This window comes from Pezoporus flaviventris, unplaced genomic scaffold, assembly GCF_033815535.1.
Source record: "Pezoporus flaviventris isolate CSIRO_AGI_PZ_B2104156 unplaced genomic scaffold, CSIRO_AGI_Pfla_v1 ptg000037l, whole genome shotgun sequence".
NCBI lineage: Eukaryota > Metazoa > Chordata > Aves > Psittaciformes > Psittacidae > Pezoporus > Pezoporus flaviventris.
Window position 1 is genome coordinate 8,454,198 of NW_026892585.1, and position 27,227 is coordinate 8,481,424.

At 41.6% G+C, this 27,227-nt stretch overlaps 1 protein-coding gene across 10 annotated transcripts in view; it reads left to right on the forward strand.

The window, feature by feature from the left end:
- TPK1 (thiamin pyrophosphokinase 1) overlaps positions 1-27,227 on the forward strand; it is a 284,251-nt gene that overhangs the window by 85,550 nt on the left and 171,474 nt on the right. The gene's annotated exons all lie outside the window — the stretch shown is intronic.

The window sequence follows — 27,227 nt, forward strand, 5'->3', positions numbered from 1 at the left end:
GAGGGGAGAGTCACCTGGTTTGCAATCCAGGTGCAATTCAGGGAGAGCTCAGACTGGGCTCATCCAAAGATCTGGTGTTGCTAGGAAGTCTCTAACACTGAGGATCAACCTTAGGAGGCATCCCAGCTCAACAGGAGATCAGCACTATGCAGCCACGCTGCCTAGCAGAGAAAGCTCAAAGAAGGCTCACTTAGGCTGTTGTATTTATGGAATAAAGTGGTTGGGTTGTCATCAGATTGCACATAGTGGGAAAGGTACACAGGAGACTCCTTGTACCCACAACTTTCTATGGTCCTTGATAAATGGGTCTTGAAAAAGCCACCCGCTATTCAGGCATCAATCGCATGTGTTCCAAGCTCATGTGCATTGATGCTCACTGCGTCACTCTGCCCCTTTGTCTGTTTTCTAGAGGAGCTCTTGGCCTGGCTATGGCTAAGGCCTTTACCTGCTTTGGAGTCTGTACCAAACTACTGCTTGTTTGGTTAAAGGGTTAAGTGCATCTGTCACAAGTTTACATCTTGACTTTTTTATTAGTCTTATTTCTTAGGTGCTGCTCTTATATTTATCGTGACCAGCAAGGTCTGCAAATGCTTTTATTCTGCAGAAGTTCACTGGAGCTAGTGAAAGTTAATGTCTGTGTTCTCACTTCATTATTTTCCACAAGGTAAAACTCCATCTTCTCCGAGGGTCCTCTTCCAACAACAAATGTCATTAATCATTTATTTATTGTACCTCTTGGTTCAGGGCATTAGTTGAGCATCCACACTTCTTTATGTATTTGCTTTGGAATTTACGTACTGTGTATAATGGCAGCGTAGCCACATGACGTTCTGTACCAACAGGGCTATTTTTAAAAAGCTTTCCTGAATGATTTCCTGTCATCATCTTCCATTTATCTTTGTCTTGGTTACAGCCTGTTAACGATGAAGAGAGCTGATTTGGGGGAAGGTTCACTGTTAACTTAATTATCTTTTATTCAGGTCCACTGGATTACTGCAATAAATGCTGATTGCTATCTCAGTCTCTTTCTTACCCTCAGTTCTGCATTTGCATGCAGATTTTCTGCTAAAATGTGCCGAGGTTTTTTTGGTTTGTTCTAAATATCTTGAGTACAGGATTCATGATCGTCTGTCAGTCCTTTGGAAGTTACAACGTGGAGTAGCAGTGTCAGCAGTAGAGCAAGAAAAGGGCTGTGGTCAGATGGATGTTTCTAGCTGAGGTTCCCTACCTCCTGTACTCCTTGTGCACAACCCTTAGCATAGCAGTCTTCCACATGTACTGTCATTTTGTCTTGGGATCCCAGAAGACTCTTGTTTAGAAGCCTAATTAAGATTTCAGTGCATAGATGAATGGCAGCGTGATTTCTTCTCACCCCATGGTGTTGACCTCTGTGGACAGAAGTCTAAAGCTGGCAAGAAAGTAACTCTGTTCCTTTGTGGAAAAAAAAACAATTTTTGCTTGTGTTCAAAATCCTAAATGCTGTGCAAGGCCATCTTCCACGTTTTTATCCCAGTCATGCTGCTTTGCTTTCCCACCTCAGCAGGAAGAAGTGGCTTCCTTGACCCAAGCTGTGATTTGTACTTGCGCTTCTGAGGAGCCTGACCTGACTGTGCTTGAGTGCTTCAGCTTGAAAGATTGAACTGTGGCTTAAAGTGGTTGAGAACCATGTGTTTGTTTATCATCTCATGCTATTGGCTTTAATTTCTTGTACAAAAGTTGGCTTGAAGTAAATTCACTGCGTTGTGCAGTGTTCATAAACTATGTCTGTGCCATAGCTTATGTTGTACTTGGCGTAAGAGCAGCCTTCATTCAAATTTGCATCAGTGTTGCATGTCCCTGATTTTCAGTGTTTCCTGCAGCTATCAAAAAAGCAGTACATCAGGGCATGGCATGAAATGACCTCAGAGAGGGCTTTGGAGGTGGCAGCCTGGCATTAAATTTCAAACCCCGTATTTAAGAACGTAAGTACTTGGACTTTGCTAGCAGCAGAGAATACTCTGTGGCTCTTTTAGGCTTGGCTGGCTCTTAGAGCAGTTCCCCTCTGATATGTTGTTTCAGGTGTGAAATTAATGTTTATAATCCGAGAGTATTCCTTTAAACCTGTTTTTATTACCCCTGAACGTATTTTTTGGTGTGCAAGTCTGAACGTTGCATGACCAACCTTTTTGCTTTTCAAGTGTCTTTTCTAAATCATGGCACATTGATATACTGTCACATCAATAAATTAAGTTAAGGGACTAACCTAAACAAATGCCAAAATCATTAGCAGTTAATTAACCTTCTGTACTTCTCTCCAAATTGACTTTGGTTTAATTGATGACGTGGGCTCAGTTCACTTGCTTTGTGCTCATAGAAACAAACAAAAGGAACATGACACAAAATTGAATGAGTGGGAGGGGGAAGAGGGAAAGCAAGGCAAAGAATGGGGAGGATGTGCAAGTACATCATATAATCATAGAATAGTTAGAGTTGGAAAGGACCTTAAGATCATCCAGTTTCATCCCCTCTACCACGGGCAGGGATGCCTCACACTAGACCATGTCACCCAAGGCTCTGTCCAACCTGGCCTTGAACACTGCCGTGGTTGCAGCATTTACCACTTCTTTGGGCAGCCCGTTCAAGCCCTGTTCCACTCTCACAGGGAAGAACGTATTCCTTATATCTAACCTGAACTTCCCTGTTTAAGTTTAAACCCATCACCCCTTGTCCTGTTGCTATAGTTCCTAATGAAGAGTCCCTCTCCAGCATTCTTGTAGGCCCCCTTTAGATATTGAAAGGCTGCTCTGAGGTTTCCACACAGCTTCTCTTCTCCATCACAGAGTGTCAGCAGCAAAATGTCAACTGTAATTACAGCAGCAGCACTGGGAAAGGGTGGGTGAAACGCTTAGGACTTTTCCCTGCTTCCCTTGTCCCTAGCCTGTTGTGATAAGTGGCAGAAGTTTCAGTTTACTGGGTTTTGTTAACAACAAAAACAAAGCCCCATTTTCCTAAACAGGAAACTTCCCCATTTCCAGATCACAGGCGGGAGGAGCGTAGTTCACCTGCGCTTGCTGGAGAGCATGAAAATTACATTATGTTGCTTCTTTGGCATGATGTTAATTTCAGATGGCAGTTGTTTGTGTATGGTGAAGTACGATATTAGCCGTGTTTGCTTAGGTACTGGATTATTTTGTGCAGAGGAACCTGTATCTTGTACTGGGTCTCTGTGCTTGCATCCTCTGGGCAGTGTGCGGACCACAGAGCAGGTCTGTACTTTGTCCTGCCAAGCAGGTTTCCATGAGGCTCTACATATGTGCAGGCATTACTGGTGTGAATGATTTTCAAGATCTGACCTGAATTTGACTTCGCCGTGCTAGCATATGGCTAATGCTTTCCTACATTTCACTCCCCTTTGGGGCTGTGCACCTTTAACCCAGTCCTGCTACCTTGCATGGTGGAGAAATGTCTTGTTTCAGTGCAACCACAGCACCCTGGTTGTGGCTGCTCTGTGTGGGATGCTCTTCGGACCGATGCATTAAAGTACTTTTTAAGAGCATTAAAAGAAACTCGAGGAGTTTAACCACCCTACTCAATAAATGTGATTCAAAAGCATTTGTCAGAATTGTTGAAAGAGCAGAACTTTAATTTGAAAGGTTTTTCCTCTTTATTGCCTCATAAATAAGTATCGCAGTGCTGCAATTCAAATAGTTTAGGATAACCTAGTACCTTGATTTTTACCACAGATACTATGAAGTTCCAAATAGCTAAAATATTAACCAAAATATTTCTGAAACAGCATTTGCTGCTGGAAAGACACTGTACTGACAGTAAATGCTGGTTTTTTACTTCCAATGGTAGTTTACATGAATTAAAATTATTTTCTCTTGTTATTAAAAAATGCTAAAAATCTTTTGCTTTAACTTGTTAGTGTATATACAGCGTTAATATACAATAGAATTCAATCTGGGTTTAAAAGTGCAGAACTTGTTTTGGTGGGGTTTTTGTTTGATTTATTGTAGGTTTATTTGTTTTAAGGCAGTCCCTAGAGATTGTAGTAGATTCAAAAGGCTTATTCTGCCAAAGAAGTGGTGATGGGATTAAATTTAAACAGAGGAGAATAAGGAAGAAGTTCTTTACTGTGAAGGTGGTGATGCCCTGGAACAGGCTGCCCAGAGAAGTTATGAATGCTCCATCCCTGTGTTCAAGCCCAGGTTAGATGGGGCTTGAGCGACATGGTCTAGAGCAAGACATACCTGCCCACGGCATGGGGTTGGAACTAGATGATTGTAAGGTCCTTTCCAATCCGAACTATTCTAAGATTCCATGTTGGAATTAAAATTGAGGATCCCAGCATAGGATATGCTGATAGATCTACGTGAGTTGTGAAAGAAGAATTTCCATTTTCTTCCACTGTGGAAGTAATTTGTGACTGCTAAACTTGCCTGGATTATCCTGTTACTTTTGGATAGCGTCTTAAGTAAGGTTCTGCTTCATATAGTTATGGCAAAAATTACTTAATGTATGCATGTTTTTCTTTTCATCCCTCAGATACTTGTCTTCAAGTTTAATGATTTGGAAGCTGTGGTAGAAATTGTACATTTAAAAACCACATCAAATCACATGTTAAAGCTATATATTTAAATCCATAGGAAATAGGCTTGCCCAGTGACTATGCTAATAAGAAAAATGTATGTATATAAATGAGCACAGATATTCTCCCACTTTTCTTACTTCTCCATACTTCTTCCCTCATCACCTTTTCTAAGTTAAGCACTCCTTGAGGGAATTTGCTTTGAATGCGCTGCAGGGCTGCTGGGAAGTGGATTTGTGTGTTAATTTCTGACAGGTTTTAGTTTGCTGATAACTTTCCCCTTCTGTGATGAGATTTCCTTTTATTAGTTAATGCTGACTTTGCTGCTTTCAAGCTGCATTCTCCATCACTCTTTGGGTAGCAAAGTCACCACCATTAATACAGAAAGGATGGAGGAAGAGTAATGAACTATTTATTTTCACATGTTTGGGATTACCACATAGCTTTCAAATGGCAGAGGAAAGTGGAGTTTAATGGTCACTCTTAAGTTAGAGGGGAAAAAACCCAAGGAAAAAATAAATTGTTTACTTAGACTTAGAATCATAGAATCACGGAATGGTTTGGGTTACAAGGGACCCTAAAGCTTACCCAGATCCAACTCCCTGCCACGGGCAGGGACACCTTCCACTAGAGCAGCTTGCTCCAAGTCCCATCCAACCTGGCCTTGAACACTGCCAGGGATGGGGCAGCCACAGCTTCTCTGGGCACCCTGTGCCAGCACCTCAGCACCCTCACAGTAAAGCACTTCTTCCTACTGTCTAATCTAAATCTCCAGAGGCCCCAGAGCAGAAGGTGTGTAGTATCGTGGGGTATTTCCCAATGTATGACATGTATTGATGATATGAGGGACTTGACATGAGGAAACATTCCTTTACTGAGGGGGTGGTCAAACCCTGGAACCAGCTTCCTGGGGAGGTGCTTGATGCCCCATGCTGTCAGTGTTTTAAGAGGCATTTATTTGGATGATGCTCTTAATACCATGCTTTAACTTTTGGTCAGGCAGTTGCACTAGATGATCCCTGTAAGTCCCTTCAAACTCGTCTAACATTTTCTTCTTCATACTTCCTCCTTTCCCTAGCAGTACATGGTGGGGAAATCTCTGATGACATTTCTTCCTAGCCTTGCATTAGCAGAAGGCATGGAATACCCCTAACCGTGTCCTAGCTGGGGTGCTGGCTCTGTCATCCTGTGGGAAAGAGGTGTGTACCTTCCAGTGTGGGTAAGAGCTGTGGATTGTCTCAAGGTGGTTTGACCATCTGATCAGTTTGCAAATAGCAGCTATGAAATCCTGTTTCCATTTGTAAGCTTTGTGATTTGTGCCCTTGAAAGTGGTTTTGGAGCTGAAAACCCCTGGCCTTGCAGGGAAATATCAGTCTCACTCCATCTGGGGCAAGAGTGGAATGAAATGGAGTAGCATGGAATGGAATGGAGCAGCATGGAGTAGAGTGGAATGGAACACAATGGACCACACTAGGCTAGAGCAGAATAGAAATGGAACAGGTTATGGTAAGTGATGCCCTAGGTCTAAAGGGTCCACCCAGGAGAGCAGCTCTCTGCAGTGCAGGTCCCAGGCTTCCCTTTGTCTGTGTTACTTTCATTCTTGGGTCAAACTAATGATTAAATGATGCCTTTTTATTTATTGAGATTTGATTAGTTAGAAGAGGGGTTGAAATATATTTGCCTTTAACAGTAGCTTGGCAAGAGAGATCCAAGGTGAGCTGAATATTAGAGACTAGAAAGGGAGATTTGGAGACATCCCTGTGAAAGCTAGGAGTATAGTAGAGTATATACATAGGTAATTTTAGGCTTGCAGCATATTTGTGTTTGAATGGGGATAAGGTGGGAATAGATGAATTTGGTTCCTCCTTTATCCAATTTATCCTTTTCCAATCATGTCCTGTGCCTTGCTTCAAATAACTTCTATAGCTTAGCTTAGCTTATCAAAGGGATTGGAAATTTTGTTCAAAGTTCTGGCTGTTGCCCAGATACTACTGTTTAGCTTTGCACTGAAAAGACACTAAGCATATCCTTTAGTCTGTTTTTCAGGGCAAAGTTTCTGGAAGAAAAACAGGTATTTTTAGTTTCTAATCACTTTCAATGTTATAATAACCTGCTTGTTTTAAAACTATGCTCCTTTCCCCAGCCCTTCTGAACTTGAGGTGCAGTGTCATTATAATGTGGGTTAAAGGCTAAAAAGAAATGGCTCGACCTGTAATACATCAGAAATGCGTGTTCTGAAGCAGTGATTTCTGGTGCTTCTCAGCTTCACACTCCGTGGCCATTTATGTAGTCCAGTTGTGACACCAAATTCGACAGTTCTGTGAGAAAAGCATTTGAGTTACTATTGAGTAAATGGAGGACATGCTTGCTGGGAAGAAGAGTGAATGTGTGCAGAAGGTGCAGCTGGAATAATTGATCCCAACTGAATAGAAATAAAAGAAAAACCTCAGTAAGGAAGTTGTCATGGATGATACTGAAGACCATTCTTCATATCATCAAGGATATAACAGCTTTTCAACACAGATGATGTACTCTCACAAACAGAATTGAGATTAGAAGTTTGTTTTTTTTTTTTTCTTTTAATATATATTTTAAGATGATTCAATGAAAACAGAGAAATTATGGTTCAGTGGCCTTTTGTACCTTGCTTGCCCTTCTGAATTTTATTACCATGGCTTTTCAGGCTTGGCAGGTACCTTGGAGGTATGTGCTTATGGACTTTTCAACTGTCTTTTCACTGATAGTTTGAGCCTCCTATATTGGATAAAAGTCCTTGGATTTCAGTGTGATAACAGCTGGCTCAAAATTGAGGGCTGATGATGTACAGTGTGAACAGTGGATGTGTTGTCTCTTGGCGGTGGGATTTTAAATAGCTGTAGCTGTATGAATTCATATCAGATGAAGCTGAAACTTTTCTGTTCTAATGGTAGGATCCCTTGGAAACGCAACACAACTAATGTATAGGGGCATTACATTTAACACAGCACTGCTCGCCTTCCTATGGAGCTCCAGGCAGGTCAGGACATGGGTCAAGCCACTATGAATCACGCCACAGGAATGTTAAAGGTCCATCGGTCACCCACAAGGCACACTTCTGATAGTATGGCAAGTGCAGTAACAAAATGTAGTTTTGCTTTTAGAGCTGCTTTGCTGTTTGATGGCTTAGAACTTGAACGGTTCTTAAAGCAGTCCATGCAAGTAGATAAAAGGGGAGATTAAAAATATTTAAAAAGGACAAACCTCCTAAAAAGACCAGTTTAATGTTGCCACACAGTAGTAAATACAGGCAAAAACCCCAGGTGGAAATTTAGCATGCTTTAATACTCCAGGCAACAGAGATATTTCAAGTATACTGAATATATTGAACATTTTGAGCGGTGATCCTTTCTCTCTCATTGCACACATTATACTCTCCTTTTTTTTCTTACATTACGATTGCATTTCCCTGCATTACCACAAGCATTCTTTCATAAGGAAAGTCATGCCTTTTAAAACAGAAGCGTTCAGTTTCCAAGTGGTTTCTGATTGTACTATTAAATATGTTTTCAAAACAGATTTCCCCAAAACTTGTCCATCAAAAGGATATTGCAAGCAATACCTTCCTGTTATGTATACAAAAGCCTATTACTTAAATCCAAGGGAAATCAAATTTAACAGACCATGCAATTCTATCATCTTTTCCACAAACTATGAAGACAGTGAAAATCCAGTTTTTACATTAAATTGGTGTCTGTTTCGACTATAATCACTAACTTGATGTTATGGTTTATGTGAAGTAAAACCTTTTACAACCTTACTGTTCCCTGCCTGTGGTCTACAGGATTTTCTTTCCTCCTCTGAAGCTGCTTCACACTGCAGGTATATAAGTTGCTGTTGTGTCTCCCCTGGTTCAGGCAGTGTTTCCAGAGTTTGGGCTTGACTTCTGCCTCCTAAGATGGATGGAGTGGTGAAGCTTCCCAAGCCTGAGTGCTGGCTGCAGGGCTGTGCCTGTGCCTGCTTTGCCTGAGCCCATCCCTGCGTGGCTCTGCTCATGGACCAAGTACTCCCAGGGAAAACTACCTCAGGAGTAGACTGCCGAGCTTGTCACCTCCTGCCTACCTCATCAGTCGCAGTCCACAGCAGAGTACATGATCTTGGCACCTTTGTTTCTGGTCTCAGCAGATCACAAACTGGGATCTTTGCTGAGCTGGTAAACACGAAGAGGTCTTGCGTGCACAGAGGAACAGAAGCAGATGATGAGTTTCTTCCCCAGAGGTTCTACTTTATTAGATAGTGTACAGACATAAGTGAGAGAGAGCTGTTGCATTAGGGACTGGCATTAGCAACCTACAGGTTGCTTCCAGTGGGTATTGTGCATTTTGTAGATATTATGTTACTCATTTTCTCTCTGCTTTGTCTGTCTTGGTTTTATTACGGTAGTGCCTGGAGAGAGCCTACCATGTGCCAGTCACTGTAAGCACAAAAACTCTTAGGCCTAGTCTTGTTCATATTAAACAAAAACAAAAATTAGATTTAAGAAGTCAGGCTGAGAGGTGATGAGGAAAGGATGTAATGAAGTACTTTATTTGCCTGATGCACCTCAGTGCCGTCATGCGCTTGTTTAACTGCCCTGTTTGTTCAGGGAAGTGGCTTCTGGGAATCCCTGTGCAAGGACAAATGGGCTGCTACAAGCACAGTGAGGAGAGCTTGAAGTTTTGAGACTGGAGGAAGAAAGCAGGTTCAGCTCAGATGTTTGCAGAATGAGAAGGAGCAGGGAAACCTGACTACACTTAGTTGACTGTCATTAACTACCACCGTGGTATGGTGATATCAGCTCCAGTGGCACTGGGAAACAAGGGCTCAGTACCTCACTGGAGAAGGAAGGACTCTGTGTGTTCATGTTCCAGGTGCTTATACTTCTCCCCACGGGATTATGCTTCAGAAAGGCCAGCATAAAACCTTTGCTGTAGAAATGCTTTCTGTTGGTTAAAGAAACAAAAAACCCCAGGTATGTTCTACCTGCAGCTTTAAGAGGAGTTCTTGATAAGAAGCTGTTTTACCTTGTTCCTTCCAGGCAATGACTGGACACGATCCAGGGGAAACCCTCTTTGTCCAGAGTTTGCTCAGCAGTTCTGCTGATCTGCATCTTATGTTTGGCTGCAGGCACTGCAGGTACTCAGCACATTCAGGGTCTGCCTCAGAGCCCTTTTCTGCACAGCCTTTTCTTAGTATCATGATGTAAAATCTGCTTTCCAAGTGTTCCTTTTTTTTTAGCGAGCACCTCTAGTAGTAGTTTTTGGTAGTGGTGGTAAGAGCACTGAATTCTCTATCCCTGGCATATGGTCATCAGAGCAAGTCAGGACCTCATAGCATCTGTTATAAAGCAGAAACATCCCTGTTTTCCTTCCAGGTAGATCATGGCACTGTTGTTTGAGCAGTCTGGGCTGTGAGTTACCATTTTTCTAGCCTTGTCATTATTTAAACTATTCCCCTTGGCTTGTCAGCCTTTGCAGTAGAAGACTAATTCTTAATTTCTCTGGCAGTCCCTTTGTAAAATGGCTAAATGCTGTGGCAGGAAATGGCGCGCTTTGTTGTGTCAGTGGTAACTGGAGACTTAATGTTTCAGGCTTGAAGGAATAGAAGGGAGAGACTCTTGGACAGCAGGCTGAAAACCCTCCAGATAAAAAGCCTTCTCCTCTCAGGGAGACATCACCCTCTGTAATTTCGAGTCATTGTGGAAGGAAACATTACAGAATCCTAAAGGACCCAGGAAAGGTAAACTATTGTGATCTGTACCACCAGCCTGTGGCTGCAATGGCAAAATGAAGAGCACAAGGAGGCTTTCTGGCCCTTGTTTTGTGGTGGGTGTAACCCAGCTGACATTGCTCCTTAGAAGATCCAATATCCATAACCTAGGATGACTGGGCACTAGAGTAATAGAAATTTGCGTGTGAATTTAGACCTAAAAGACTCACTGCAAGTACTTAAAGGCACCATTTGGGTAATTCCCAGCTGTTCTCAGGTAAACCAATAATGAGCCCTGCTCCAGCGGTGCTTAACTAGATGCTGCATGGAGTTCTGTTTGCACTGAATAGCAGTAAACTCTTTAATGTGCGGAAGAGGACTGAGCCCTCAGTAAGTCAATGGAAAGCTACACATAATGAATGCTGTTATGCAAGCTGTTACCTCAATAGTAAGAGTTTCCATGTTTTTTTTAAGCAGGTGTGTACTGGCAATCTGCTGTTTGATCCTGCTTGCAACCAAAACACTTAGCACAAAAAGTGCGCGTAGCTACCAGCTGTCAAGAATTTCCATGTTCTTACCACATGCCACAAAACATCTTTGCTTGCTTCTGTTCTTGTCTGTGTCCCAGTAATCTACTGATTGCAGTACCTCTGACTTACAACAACACCCACTGCCATGAGCAACCTGTTCTAGTGGAAGGTGGTCCTGCCCGTGGCAGGGGGTTGGAACTGGATGAGCTTTAAGGTGTCTTCCAACCCAAACCATTCTATGATTTTCTTCACTCCATTTGACTGTTAGTAGCTTTCGTAGAATATATCCAGTTTCTCCATTTTCTTCCTGAACCTGGATATATTGCTAAAGACAAAAAAGAAATGCCCCTCAGGCCAGCAGCTGGAACCCACATGGTGTAAATGAGCCAGTACCAAACTTGATAGACTTTTTGTACCATCTATATGATAATTTAATCTCTTTTTATCAAAGCTCCTTTACTGTGCAGGTGCAGTGTGACATCTGGCTTCAGGGTGAGGAAATGCATTGCTCAGTTTCAGAACTGATACAAAATGCACTGCAAATTACACATCGTTCAGCAATGGCAAATTAGGATGCATGTTTGGAAATGTGTGATTTGCTTTGTGTTGAGGTAATTATGTGGTTAAAACCTGGACTTGCTCAAGTACCAACGTTTGCTCACCATGGCCTTGATCCATTAGTGGGGGGCTTGATCCATTGAGGATCACTGGGGACTGAATTCTGGGCCTGTTTCTGATAACATCCCTAATTCAAATCTGGAACTGTTTGCAGCTTGTACCAGAGGCAGATTTTATTGAATCAAGTGACTCCTCTCTCTTCCCCTTTTAAGTCCCTGTTAGAGCTTGTTTTTCCCATGCCTGACAAGAAATTGGTGGCTTAGGGCCAGATGGAGGTTCAGGGTAACTCACCAGTGTCAAAGGCTAATGGAAACCAGTGATCCCACTGCTTAAACTGAAAAACAAAAATTAGGATGAGGCTGAGTGCTTTGGAAAATGATATCAGCGAAGTGCAGATGTGTTTGAATATAACCGTAGCTCTGATTCCCTATTTCTCCCTCCCTGTAAGCTTTTGGAATTATTTGAGTTTGCAGAAGGTCTCTTACAATGATAATTTAAAGGTTAGCTTTCATGATTTGTATTTCGTTTATGTTTCCGTACAGTCACTTTGCATTATCTCTTCTTACACAAGAATGTCTTTCTTAGTCTTATTTTTAACAGAGTAGGGGTTTGGTTGGTTTGGTTTTGGTTTTTTAGTTTTATTTTTTCCAGATGCATACTGCATCATTTTATTATTGAATGGGTGGTATCATTCCTCTTTAGAGGAAGAGGGACTGGGAATACCCCAGTGAATTAAGCTGTGTCAGGAAGTAAATGTTCCTTTAAACGCTGCTTGTTGTTTTCACTGTGTGCAAGGGAATGCACCACTCATGCCTGGAAAGAAAAGAGAGACAATTCAATTTCCTGCCTTTTCCCATCCTTTACTCCCAAAGGCAGATGGATTCCTCTTTGGGGGCAGGTGGGTGTCTCCTCCTCCTGCAAAGGCTTTCCTTTTGGTTTGTGATGGCAGGGGGTCACTTCTCACTTGTCTGCTGCTGGAAGAAGGCAGCATCTCCTCACCAGGCATAAGGCAGTGTGTGATTACTTGCTCTCCAGGAGCTTGAGAGCCCTTCAGACTAAGAGGGCAATAGTAGTGCTGTCTCTGCAGCTCCCTGGGCAGAGACCACGCTCCCTCCATCCTGAACCTGCGTGGAGTATGGTACATGGGCTTTGGGGAACTGCTCCATGGGAACGGCTTGGCTCGGCAGTCTCATCCTTGGTAGAGTGGGGTTGTTGCATATCAATAGAAGTTGCATGACTGCTCCCCTTTTATTCTTGCTTATTTTATGAGAACCTGGCCTCTTCTCTTTGTTTTCCAAATGCATTTGTACAAAACCCCAGAAAGCCCATGCTCTTCTGGTTACATGTTCTACTTTGCTCTCACAATTGCTGAAGTCAAAGTAAAGTAATTGAGCAGTTCATGAAAGAGACCTTGAAATAGGAGCCAGCGGGGCTGGGGAGCAGTAGTGGGGGAGAACAGAGACAGTAGGTGAAGAAGAGGAGATGATTTTTTTTGGTGCATGTGTGAGGAAGAGCAAGGCTGACAGAAGGCACCTCTGTTGCCATGAGCTGATGAGGTGATGTGTGCATCTGGAATAGATGGACGCTGGAATAGATGAAATAGCAAAGAGCGAGCTATTAGGGATCAAGACAGACAGTGAAGAGAGAGCAAAGATAAATAGCATTAGGGCTCAAACTGTTTGAGACACCTTGTATTTAGAGAGTGTCAACTATGGTTTGAATCCTGATACTCAAGGAGTAAAGCTCTGCTCAGCAGAGGTGGCTTCACTGAAGCTGGAGACCTGCTCAGGGGTGAGAACCAGCTGCATGCAGGAACCTCTCAAGATATAAAAGCTTAAAGCAAATACCATTTTATGCTCCTCCAGGTAAGATTTTTAAAGCTGCAGGAGTGGGGAAGAATTAATCACATAAAGGAAAGTTTTAACCTGCTTGTGTTGTTCACAGCTATTGATTTTGGTTTGCTAAAGAGCAACCACTTCAAATGTTTCTGAGATGGGAAAGCCAGCTGTTGAACCAAATTTCTGAAACCCTTTTTCTCTGCCGGGGGACTATTGATAGGTTGAACTGTGACTTGATAATGCTCAGTTTTACCTGTGGACAAGATAAATGAAGGCGCCAGGGTCTCTAGTTCTTTCTTGGTTTTGTTTAACCTTAGTTGAATTTATACAGATGGCAGTTTGATCATCTGCCCATCCTTCACAGAGAAATCACTGCGTCTTTAAGCAAAAACCACCCTCTAAATTGCAAAATCTATTAGAAGCTCTGCGACTGCTTCAGGCAGATGGTGAAGCCTCGTGCGGGTCAAGCACAGCAACAGCACGGCTTTGTTGGCAAAACTCTGCTTGTTGCCTTTACGGTACAGGTGCACTATGCAGCATCTTGCGAAGCAAAGATTCAGGGATCTTTCCAGGTTGGCATGACAGTGGGTGTCATATGTGAAATCAGGGCGTTGCTATCCCTGTTCTTTACTAGGGAGAACAGCCCTCCAGTGTTGGGTGTTTCACACTGCAGAAAGACAGCTACTTGCCTTAGAGGCTTAGTCATCTGTTACCAAATCAAGAGTAAGAGAAATTAGTTTTCCTTTATTAAAACCTCTTAAGAGGGAGGATCCTGCTTTAAATACATCTTGCTGGAGGGGTCTGGTTGAAGTGGACCTCAGTGAACTCAGCCAGTGCATGACCAGCGCAGACATTTGGAAATAAACTAGTAAAAAGTAGTGAAGAAATACATATTTCAGGTGAACTGGGGAAAATCCTTCCTTACACGCACTAATATGTACTTGTGTATGTGTGTGAGGTTGCTTGATTTTTTTGGACATTGTTTTTCTTTCTTTTTTTCTTTCTTTTTTTAACTCTCTTTAATGTTCAACATGCAAGGCTCTGGTCTGGGAATTCCGCTGCACAGAACAAGGGGAGGTAGCAGAGGACCTGGTCAAGAAGAAATGAACAGAACAGAAGGAGAGAGAGCTGAGGATCTGAGAAAGACAGGAGTTTTCTCTCCTTTTAAAGCAGGAAGATAAGAGCCAAGTGAAAAGGCTGACTTCTGTGTAATTCTTGTGCTTCAAAGCCTACTAGGTGATACCATGTAGGCTCCAAGGAAGGTGGAATCCAGATTAAAGAAGTAAAAGAGTTGGTTTTTTTTCACATTTCACCATGTTTTAGAGAGCAGGTACAAGGCAGGTAGTGACGGAAAAAGGGGTACGGCTTTAAGCACAAAGAGTGTAGATTTAGATTACACATTAGTAAGAAATTCTTCTCTATGAAGGTGCTGAGGTGCTGGCACAGGGTGCCCAGAGAAGCTGTGGCTGCCCCATCCCTGGCAGTGTTCAAGACCAGGTTGGAAGGGGCTTGGAGCAACCTGCTCTAGGGGAAAGTGTCCCTGCCTGTGACAGGGGACTGGAACTGAATGAGCTTTAAGGTCCCTTCCAACACAAAGCATTCTATGGTTCTGTGAATACTCATTTAAGCTAGGCCAGGTGCAGGAACACACTACCTTAAATGAAAATGTTGTGTACTAATCTGGAATCTCCAGTACATCAGGTAGATTGGGTAGCATGGGATTGGTACAGTGACTCAGACCACATTTGAACATCCTGTCTTCTCATATTTTCTGTTGCTGATAATGAAGTGTTTATTATGGACAGAGCCTGTAAATGAAATAGAATATTGATAGTGTTTTTGGCCAACGCTTGGCTCATTTAGATAAAGATACATTAGAAATACTTAGGATAATTTTTTTCTCCCACCCTCATAAGGCATGTTTCTATGAAGAATTTCAAAGGGTGATAATTTCCAATTAAGCAGCAGCATTGAAAAGGATCACTTGCTATAGTGAGACTCACAGCTGCGGTATAGTTCTTTGGGCTTGTTTTTTCCATTGAACCATTTTGAGAACAAAGAGCAACAGATAGGATGTGTAATGTATTACCATATGAACAACACTGTCTTTAGGATGTGTAATGTATTACCATATGAACAACACTGTGTCTTGGGGTTTTGCTGGTTTGTCTCTTGTTTGAACCCAGGACAGAATGTTTTCTTAAAGCAGACTTTGAGAATAAGCTCAGGAGTGCTAAATCTAAGGTTCTCTTTGTTCAGTGCGTAGGTTTTAACAAGAGAAAATGGTCCCAAAGAAGAGGTCATTACTTTTATTCAATACAGATTAAATGGTTTGGCTTATGATCAGGGGATGGCAAAATGCTTCCTTATTAACATTACTACGAAGGGGGTAATAATACAGTTAGATAAGAGGTAATTAAAACAAAACAATTCCTACTTGATTTCTGTGATTTCACTTCTGAACTGCAAACTTCAAATCCTGTTTCTCTTCTTCAAAATGAAAAATATGTACCAAAATGAGAGGAAAAAGTTCTTTCATTTTGCCATTTCAGGGCTATTTATCTTTGTAACACATTGAAATTTAAGGCCTAAAGCAGTAATTTTGTCACATTTTGATAAAAATGGTCATCTTTGTAACTGAAAATTAGATATGGAAAATGTGCTAGTAAAAGGAGTTTTGAATAGCCCAGAAGCTTTCAGGTTTTCCTAAAACACTAAGCAGTCCCAAATCTGGGGGCTGAAGTCCCTGCTACTGAGACTCTACTTTCCTGTTCACTTTAAGCCATTCTCCTATTAGGAGACCTTAGGGAACTGTCATGATGCTATTTCAGAGGCACAGGACAAGAACTGTTTCTGCTTAATGTGAAGATCTGTAAATGAACTACCTTCAGATGGGTTAGCTGTGGCCAGCAGGTGAATGGCGTTCTCTCAGTTCCCTTTCCCATCAAACCTTCTTTTGGAAGAACATCAAAACTAAGGGTTTAGTACATAAATGTCTTCCATGGGGAGAGCAAACAGGTGAGAGAGATCTGATGTTCTGCTGATATTACATGGAATTGGGTGTCTCTATATAATTTAATACTCCAACTTCATATTCCCCAAAGCATAGCATTAAATTATGGGCTTCCTTATATTAGAAATCTTCTGGAAGCTTAGATTTACCTGCAGTAAACTGACATTTTACAGTTTCAGTCTTGTGTTTTGCTGCTATCCATTGGGTTTTCAGGTCCTCATTAGCTTCGCATAAAACTGCCAACTCATGTAGGGTTTGAATCGGGTCCTCACATAGCATGCACACAAACCTTGTGGTTTTTGCATCTACTTTTCCTATTATAGGGATGATTTAGATAGGGATCATCTCGGGACTTCAGTGAACTAATGGCATTATATTCCTCAGCTGCACTGTCATCTGGAAAGCCGTGGCATAAGTGTATATCCTCAGGAAAACCTAAGAATATAAAATTTTCAGAGCAAATTTGCAGTAAGAGGCAGATGGTGGTGGGTTTTTTCTTATCTCAGAGAGAGGAATAGAGGACACCTTGAACACTGATACAGCCTGGCGTTTTCTTTCCCATGGGCACGTCATGGATGATACACAGGCTGTGTATTTTAAGCTAAGCCTCTGATTCAGTGTGCAGCCTTGCTGTGAGGAGGGTTGTCACACTGAAGTTCATTCCCCTTGAGAGCATACACAGGGTTTTGTTCAGTAAACTCTGGATTGCCTCCCACAAATATTTTTACTTGGAGATTTCATCTTGAGTTTCTCTTACAGCCTCATTAAAGAGAGGTTTTGAAATCACTGCACTTGTTTCTTCATCTCTTTTATGCACTGGGAAACTACTGCTATGCCATCTTCATTCGTAACCAGACTCTCTGCATACTGATGCTGATTTACATGTTTTTTTCAGGGAGAATAGTATTGGCTTTGCATTTGTATTATGTAAGAGAATTCCGATGAGAAATCCCATTTTGCGTGCAGAATTACATTTCTGGTCTGGTTTGGTGCTGATGCTGGCCAGCCATATCAGCTTTCTCTGTGTCTTGGGATGGTTTAACGTACCATTTCATCAAGATGGGTAAAAGCTTTCCAAAACTATTGTTTCTGGTGATTCTTTTGAAAACGCTAATTCATACCTTGTATGTTATTTAAAGAATGCAAATAATGTCTTTTGTCCTTCCTCATGGTTTTTTACCTACTCTTTTTTCCAATATGAATAACAAAGGAAACATGTTTCACAAAATTATACCATATGTCTGATCTTTTATGTCTGTATGATGGCTTATACTAGCTGACCTTCCTTCTTGACCATTGGAAGATTCAGCAAAAGGAAGGTGCCTAGCAAGAATATTATTTCAATTTCAGATTTACTTTGTGTAGGAAGATTTTGGGGATCAAGATTAGTAGCTAAAACTCTTCTCCGAAAGGAGCAGTACACTTGCGCTATCAAAACTGCCTTCAGGTTCATTCTTAGCAATATGAAATGAAGCAGGTAAGGCCACATCTGCTTCTAGCTAATTTTGCATTTCCAGTTTCTTGAGGAAACTCCCGCTGTAAGTCACCACTGCCCAAATCTGAGAGTAAAAAGAGTGGGAAAGATAATGGTGGTCAGTCAGATACAAAGGGTCATTAATGAAGTGTGGATTTTCCCTGCTCCCAGTGCTTTAGACAAGCAATTCCAAGATACTGGTGTAATTTCAGTGTTTTAAAGTATTCACTTAACTTGGGCTAGTTTCAGAAGATGCACCCATTTCTCAAATTGCCTTACGGTGCCTTTAAAGAATGCCCCATCAAGCCTTTTTCTTATGTTCAGATGAAATACGAAATACTTTCTTTGGACCATTTCCCCTGATGCTGTGTTTAACAGTTTACTATTAATATTGTTTGCTTGAAAATCTATTGAATAGTTTATCTGTTCGCAGCAGAGGCAATGATCTATACACAAGAGTTCGTAGCATGAATTTTGGAGCATCTGTATGTTATCAGGACATTAAAGAGCAGTTCCACATGCATTAGGAAATTGGGTGACATGGGTTAGTGGGAGGTGTCCCTGCCCATGGCAGGGGGGTTGCAACATGATGATCTTAAGGTCCTTTCCAACCCTAACTATTCTATGATTAAATTGTATTTACCAGCTCAGTCTTTTCTTCTCTGGGTTCTTGTTTGTCCCTTTTTTTGGTAGGTATTCCCAAACAACTTTTAGACCAACATTATTCTCTTGAATAGTTCACATAATTTCTCAAGAAGGTGGTGGTGCAAGTTTGGTTGGTTCAGGAGTTTGTGCATTGTGCTATTCTAGTTGTCTTTCAGTGGAATTGGAGCTTCTGACTTTTATGAGATCTGGAATTTCCTGGATGCATAAAAGTTTTTGTTAGACTATGATATAAAATGCTTGTGTGGAAATCTATTCCAGGCAGCTAAGGAGCGGTGTGTATTTTAGTAGCATGGGAGTTAATCTATTTGATGCTATTTAAAGTAAGGGTGTGATTAATTTTTTGATGAGTTGCAAGGCTACTGCAAATCCAATTTAGGCAAACAAAATCTGAAACATAAATGTGTTAGCGGAAAATATTTAATCATAGACATGTATATGAACTTACCATGCTTATTGCTTTACGCTTGCAGGTCGGCTTGAATTATTAATGCATATTGTTAAGTGGAAGCAGAAGAGGCAAAAGCACTGACTTGGGCTGTATAATATTGGGAGTATAGTCTTGCTCGTGGCCAGTAGCAGCAGGAGACTCTTTCTCCTTATTTGCTATTTTGGCACAGCAGACCACCCTTTTCTGAATGTTGCTTCCTTGCCTGACCCCCATCTTGCTCCCTGTAGGGTAGGGAGCGGTGATGGCATGCAGGCTGCTGCTGGCATTGAATCAGCAATGCCAGATCAAAATAAGAGCTTTATTTAATCTTTACAGTCTGAGCCTTTGTGCAAATGTGTGTGTTCTGATGCTAATAAGGGTGTTGGGGTGGGTTTTGTCATTTTTTTTCTGTGTAGGAATAGAGTCAGCGTGCTACTAAAGTTTGTCCAGTGACAACGCTGAGTGGCAATTGAAATCGCAGGCAGTTGGGGTATTCCATCATGTTTGTACCTTTTTATCTTGCTTGTGTCAGAATTCAGTGTTGCAGCAATGGAAACTATGAAATGAAGAGCTAAGAAGTTACATTCAAAGCTTGAAGTCAGTGCACGTTACACTGAATTATTAAGCAATGTAATTTTAAAACTTCAGAAATAAAATTGATGGTGAAGCCTCTCCATTTCACATAATCAGGTAATGGATGCAGAGAAAAGCTGGCTGCACTCGTTCAGTTACTTTACCTTCAATTATATTTTGATGTATGTGTTTGTTTGAAGTATAGGACACTGGTAGACAAGGTGTAGTGAAGTTTGGTTAGTGGTGCAGACACTGTACTTAGAAAGCAATGAAAGAAGATGGTATTTGAAAGGCAACTTGATGCAACATATGATGAAGAATAGCCTGTCGTGGTGTCTGTAGGGGTTTGATCTTTGAGACTCAGCTCAGCATCAACAATTGGGGTTTCCATAGGCAGTGTTTGAGTGAGAGATTTTAGTAACTAATTGCATCCTCTGGGGAAGAGCCACAGTCCAGAGCAAGCTCCAGGGTTTGGCAGTCTGGAAACCAGCATCCAACCCGGCTCTAGGGCTGGCTCATAGCACCATGGGAAGGGCTTGTGGATCTCCAGGAAATTCCTGTTGTCAGAGACCAGATGCCAATACAGTGCAAATATATGAGTGTAGAGAGCTTGGGTTCCTTCTCACTGTGGAAAAGACAAGACTTAAGGCACAGGCAGCTAAGACAGGTAGCTGCCTATGTTTCAGCAGCTTAATTGATTTGTGAGGATCTTTGACCAATTCTTCTTTAAAGACATTCAAAACAAGCAGTTTATCAGGAAAAATTCAGCATTAACATTATGCACTTCAGTGCTTTTTCCCACTTTTTTTTCTTCTACTTTTGGGAGCAGCCTCCTAATCCCACGTTTTTACTCTTACCTGGTAATAGTAAATGTGTGCCCAGAGCAAAAAGAAAAGCTGGTTAAGTGTTACATTATTGCTTTAGCTGTCATTTCCCAAACAGAGAGCACAAAACCAAACAGAGCAGGAAATGAGAAGAATGAACTTCTTCCTGATTCTTCCCCTGGTGGTGTGAAGCCACGTAGCCTTGTCAGGAAAAGGTCACCTAGATTTTAGTCGAAATGATGGCAGCAAGTACTTTTTCTTTGATGTTTGGGCTCTTTCCTCCAGGTTTTCACTCAGCATGGTGCTGCTCCCGCTTGCGGAGCCTGGTCATAAGGCATCACAGTGAGTACCAGAGCTCCTGGGTTTGACAGAATGGGAGAAGAATGACAGGAAAGAGAAGAGACAACCATATCCTAAGTGAGGGTTGTAGGAGTAGTAAATCTAACACCTGACAAGAGATAACTCCAAACGAAGCAGCCTTGAATATGAATCACTGTAATGAGCTCTGCGTGGAACTGTACCTCAAGACAGTCTAGAAGCTCAGTCTAGTGAGAACACAGTTGCCCTCCTACCTCTGTCTCTGACTCTCTAATAGCACTTTACTCCTACTGTATTTACTGATACTCTGGGGTGTTTTTTTGCTTGTGGTCGTGGTTTTTGGAACTTAAGAGTTTGTTTCTAAAAGGGTTGATATCTTCTTTTATACCTCCCCCCCCCCCCCCCCCCCAATGACATTAAGATTTAAAATGTTTGGGTTTTTAAAGTAAGCTTTCGTTTTCACAGAAACACAGAATGGTTGAGGTTGGAAGAGACTACCAGAGATCATCTGGTCCAACCTCCCTGTTTAAGGAGGGTCACCTAAAGCACATTACTCAGGATTGTGTCCAGACAGCTCTTGAATATCATCAGGGAAGGAGACCCCACAGTCTCTCTGGGCAGCCTGTTCCAATGCTCAGTGAGTTTTGGTGATTTTGTAACTTAGCTTTTGGCTAAAATTCAGGGGAGGTTTCTGTCTGTGGAGAAGTGGTTTCATTTTCCCTGTGTTTCATTTCAGTGTGAACTCTGTTATCTGTGTGGCTTTTTGCTCAATACTGAATCAATGCGCTGAGAAAAGAATAGCGTTTCCTAATTCATCAGCACATTGGGTCCTTCATTGTATTCTCGTATTTAATTGCTTAATGAGTCCTGCTCTGCTTAGCTGAAATCTCTGTGATACTTACAGCTCAAAGCAGAGTGATGAAAGAATCACAGCGGTTTTGTAGGAAACATAGAATTACCTTACTAGATATAAACTGATTTTTAATCTGAGATCCATAATCCAGTCTGTATGGAAGCAGGTTGCCAGCTCCAGCATTCGTGAACCATTTACTTGAGGACTGCTAGGCTTCTATGTCCTTTGTGTGATACAGATGGCATAGAAGTCAGGTATGAGGTATTGTAGCTTATGAGCCTTTCTTGGGTGCACAGACAATTGAAGAATAGCAACTATTGTTTTCTTCACAGCATTTGTAAAATTAAAACTTGTTCCTTGGCCAGAAGTATGCATGAAAAATTGTGAATCGCCAATGACAGAAATAAAGAGCCAAAAAGGAGGAATTTTGGGTGAAATTCCTAAGAATAGGCTCAATCCTAGAAAGCACTGAGAACTGCTACAGAAGGCTGACTGCTCTTGCTAATGTTCATAGCAGCATGAATGTGCAACTGTAGCAGCAGCATAGAAAGTACCTGCAGATCTCTCATTCCACTTGGAAGCACAGAATATCCTAAGAGCGGGTGACATTCTTCACTGTGCTGATTTAAAAGCCCTGTGCACTGCTGCAAATTTAAAATGCCAGTGACAGGAGCTAAGCCTTTCAGTTTTAGACTGATAGTTAATTAAGGATAGGCCTATTTTAAATAGGTCAGAAGCCCCTTAGCAAGACCAGTGTCCAACCCCAAAGCAGAAAACTATGATGGACTGACAGGTGAATTGCTAAACAGAGCTGCAGATGACCAGAAGAGAGATGTCTGCAGTGTGCTGTATGTGGTATACAAGAGCAGTTGCATACAGTCCTGATGGCACAGGTACAAACACATGGGTGGGAGGGAATAGTCTGGGAAGCAAAGAGATCCCCTGGCTAGCAACCTGCAGCCATACAAAGCCATGGATTTGTTACATGTGCTTCTGCAGTTTTTGCAGGACAAAGGAGGAAAAGAGCACATAAATTTTCTGTGATTCTGTGAAATACAGATTCTGCATTTTGATGCTGACAACTGGTATGTTTTAGTAATGCTGAGACAAAAATGTTAGCCAGATGTATCAAGCAAACCAAGCAATTCTCTGCGGATCTGCCATATATTATCACATATACATTACTACCAGCTCTCCAAGTCATTAATTAGGTAGGGTTCTCTTATGTGTACATTATGCTGGCAGGTTAATTATGGTTACCAGGTTACTGAATCAATAAAGGAGTGAGAGAAAGAGATTGCAGACCTAGAAGAACTTGTGTAAAATTAGAAAAGGAACAGAGGGGATATAGTAAGGAAGTTTAGGAGTAGATGTGATAAATTTGAATTTAGGCAAAACCATGGATTCATTTCAAGATCCATTTGAAAAAAAATTAAATGCTAATTGCAAGAAATAATAGAACAGGAATAATGAAGTTGTGCTTTTGATCCCCAGGTATTGGTACTGTCTATAAATGCATTTCCTTTGTATGCTCTCATCTTAGTCTGCAAGAATTGCATCTGTTCTGAGAGTCTTTTGCCCCACCTGAGTTTGCAGGACTATTCATGGTGTGACAAAATATGTGCTTCTCTTCTGCAAAAAGCTTCAGGTCTTGTTATCTCAGAGCAATGACCTTCCTTTTTGTGTTTGATACGTCTTTTATACGCTGTCTCACAGTGACAGGAAGTATTTATGTTTACCAAACAAGAAAGTACAAATATAATACAAATTGTTTCCATAATTTTTGTTTTGTTAGAATAATTTTTGTAAAACCATAATCACTAATGATGAGGCCTAAAATTGCTCTCTCAAGTTAAGTCACTAAGGGGAAATAGTTCACTGGTTCCTAACAGAAGAGACACCATTTAAAATGAAGGACATCATTACTCAGAAGGATTTTGGTTGCTTCATTCACATTGCCTGTAAGAAACTCTTTTCAGAGATATCATGGACTGATAATATGCTCTCAATGTAACTCTTCCTCAGCATAGCTAGAGCTTAAGGGTATTTACTCTTGCTGTAATCTCAGACACTACTGGACTGAACATACGCTGCTCCCTGTAACTTGGGTAGCAATTGGCAGTGGCATTGAGTTCCCCTTCTGTACTCTTCCAGCAAGCATAACAATGAAACAGTGGATTTTCTGGATACATCTCCATTCTCTAGTTCACTGAATGACATTGAGTTGTATCAGAAAGGAATCTGACTGATAGAAAAGGCGGTAATTTGACAGAGCGGGCTATTTCTGAGGAGTGGAGTTTAATGCAGAATAGTCAGGTTGGAAAGGTTTTGATTTCTTGTAATGCCAAAGAGAGCAGATTCACACACTGAGCTGGTGCTGCAGTGCTCTTGCACTCCAGTGCTCTTAGTGCCATGTCTTCTAATAACAAAAGCATGGCATGGTACCTTGGGGCTCTCCAGCTGAGCAGGATGGCCACGAACACGAGTCTCCTCTGCTTCCAGTTGTGCTGGCTGGAAAAGCTACTGCTCCCTATTGCGTATCACAGCATCTTTGCTGGAGGTGTTGATCCTCCTTGACCCATCAGAGCTCAGCAATCTACCTGAGTGACCATTTCCTAGTCTGGCTCAGTTCACAGAGGCAGGATTAACTAAAGGCCTTTAGAGAATGTCTTTACTGACTTAGCTGTTCCTAACATACTTAAACTAGAGATTACTTCCATGTGCAGCACATGTGGGAAAATCAAGGGGTGTCCAGTAATGGGATGATAAGCTTTGGGTCAGAAGAGAAGGTGTGTGCAAGATCTAATGTGTTCTGGCTGACCACTTAAGTTATTCTTCCCTCTACAAGCCCTACCATCCATTTTGGTCAGGTAACTTGTCTTTGGAAGATAACTTGTCTTAGACCCATGCGTGACCATAAGCACTTTGTTCCTGTGTCACTTTCCACCTTTTCATTCGGTTTTTCTTTTTCACATATGTTTAAATTGTAAACTTCTTGGAAGAAAGTGTCTCTGTTTTCACAATGCCAAGCAAAACAAAGCCCTCATCTTGTTCAGGACTTCAGTTTCTGCTGAAATCATTAATGAGGTTTTGTGGGGGCCATTGCAAAGTGCCTAGAGACTTCCAGGTTTGCCTACACAGTTGCTATGGTGCATCTTGGCCAAATTGTTGTTTGTAAAGCAATTTTGTCTCTAATATAAAAGGCACTGTATAAAATCAGTTCCTATTATCTTTTCATAGAGAGTTTTCTATCTGAATTGTACAGGTGGAATTGCTGACTGTCTCCTTAAACACATCCAGGTAATAAGGATACATGTTCTTCCACCTAATACATATCATTACTTCTTATCAAGCAAGGCTTGCTTCATAGCTGTAGAAATAATATGATTTACTGGCCTCCAGCCAATCAGTTAATTACCTGCTAGTTACTTAAAGCACCAGGGGCTTTGGTTCATTCCGGTGTAAGTTATTAACTTGCTGGTAAAGGATCAGTACCTCATAAATATTTTCTCTAAATAACTTTCCAGTGCTGCTGAAGTTTAATTATTCTATTATTATTATTTATTCTTATCTATAATAATAAATGTGTGCGGGACAGCTTTAAATTGAAGTCATCTAAGGCAACTATTGTGATTTGAGATCCCAAACAGCAGCCCCATATCCATGCGTACAGCATACAAGTGTGTCAGGCCTGTTACTTAGGCACCTTCAGGTCTTTGGGAGAATCTCAGTAGTTTTACATGAACCAGACTAATGGAAGACTGACTTCTATAATACTTGGGGAGCTTTGGTGATGTTGTTTTAAAACAAGATCAGGTGAAGAGATCTTAGGCCAGGCTTCGCTTGTGGTAAGTCCATTGAGATAATATACAGTAGTTAAAACTCTGGCTGTCTTAAAGTAAGACAGGTAATAGCCTCTTTCGTCTCTCTTTCTCTGTATCTCGTCCCTTCTTTTTGTTTTCTCAGAAGTTATAAGCCACTTGCTTAAAATGTGGGAGAACAGATGTAAAAAAGCACTGTTCCAGGAAGGAAAAAAACAGGGCTGTCTTTGCCTAGGAAGCACCCTTTAGGAAGGTTCTGTACCCAGTGTTAGCAAATAGTTTTTCTGTGGCCTTCTTAGTTTTGACTATAAGGAGTGCCTCCATTGGTTACCTGCTTTTGTAGCTCAAGGAGAGAGAAGAGATTCTGTAATTGCTTAGGTCCTAGGCCTCACTTAGATGCCTTATATCTGCTAAATAAACTGATGGACATGGCAGCTAATTTAAGGACAGGTACTACATACTCTTCTTGCAGTAAGCCATTACTAAAGTCTGTGTGACCTGAACTCCCTGAGAGAACTTAACAAATACGCCAAGGTGAAAGGAATTACATTAATCCAGTTTAAGGTGAAAGAAATTACATTAATCCAGTTTCAGCTGTAACCTCAAGTGAGAGGAGAAGTTAAACGCTTCCAGTCAAACAGAGTGGGTAAAAAGGGTTGTTGTTCTTGTCTTGTGATGTTTACATTCATCAGGATTGATGAGGAACGTGGCAATAGCCTAACGCAGTGATTACCCATTGTAAGTGGCTGGCCAGCTACCATAATTTAGAAATGGTCCCACTTAGTGGAATTTGTCAGGACCAAATCTGCTTGACCTTGGGTTGTTAATATGGGTTTGGATGGTGGCTGAAAGACTGGGTGAAGTAAGACAAGGAGACGGAGAACATGGTCTGCCCAAGAGTCTGATTGCCATAGTGTGTAGTTGTGATACTATGAAGAGAGCAGGCGTCACAGGAGCAGTGCTAGAAGAGATACTGAGGAGCACAGTGCTTGTTCTCCTGCCCTGCACATGCTTGGTGCCTGCAGGAAAAAAGCTGCTATGCCCAAAGCTACCTGTGATGAGCTGGTATCTTTTGTGCTGTCCTGCTTGCTTCTTTTTGCCCCAAAAGCCTCATCCGAGGTCGCATGAGTACTGCATGGTGGATATATGCACACAGAACTTCCCCTGTTGTGGGAGTTCAGCAGCCAAATAAGAAAGAACAGCTCAAAGATGGGAGCAGGTGTAGAGACGAACTTTGTTCTCCCAGTTTGCATAGGCTGGCTAAGCTAGGGGCATAGGTGATTGTCCTCCTAATGAGTGCCAAAAGGAAAACTGTAGGTTTGTATCACTGCTGAGAGGTCGTTGTAACTGAGAAATTAACACCAAAGCAAAGCAGCTTTAGCTGAAAATTGGATTCTCAGCAGCAGGAAGTGCCTGATCTGAGGTTTTATACCTTTCTTTCCCAATACTTGAGCAGGCTGTTTCATTCTTTGTCTCTCCTCTTTTTCCTTTTCCCCTCCTTCCCTCCGATCCTCTGATTTCCAGCCCTCTTGGGTCTACCAGTTGGTCTCTCTTTGCCTGCAGACCTGGAAGGAACACTGCTGTAGTATAGATGCTACAGCTTCTTTTAGCATGTGTGCTGCACTTATCTAACTTGTGCATCTCAGAGCAAAACTGATAAAGACTGCTAAGACAAGATGGTCATTTTCAATCTTTAACAGCTTACCATCTTTAATAAAGTCTCATGAAAGAACTGTGTGTTTAGTTATCTGGTGATTTATAGGGATGCTTATGAATAAAATATACCAAGTTATGCCTGATTTTGTAATATTCTTCAGCTTCTCTCTTTTCTCTGACTTAAGTCTATGTAAACAAAGGGATCACAGAAGAACTGCATGTTTGTGCTTGTTTAAAATCAACTGGCACGGTACCCTTTGTGGTCTGCAGGTTATGTGGAAGCATGGAAAATTATTGTGGTTTTGTTCCTTTTGTACCAGCA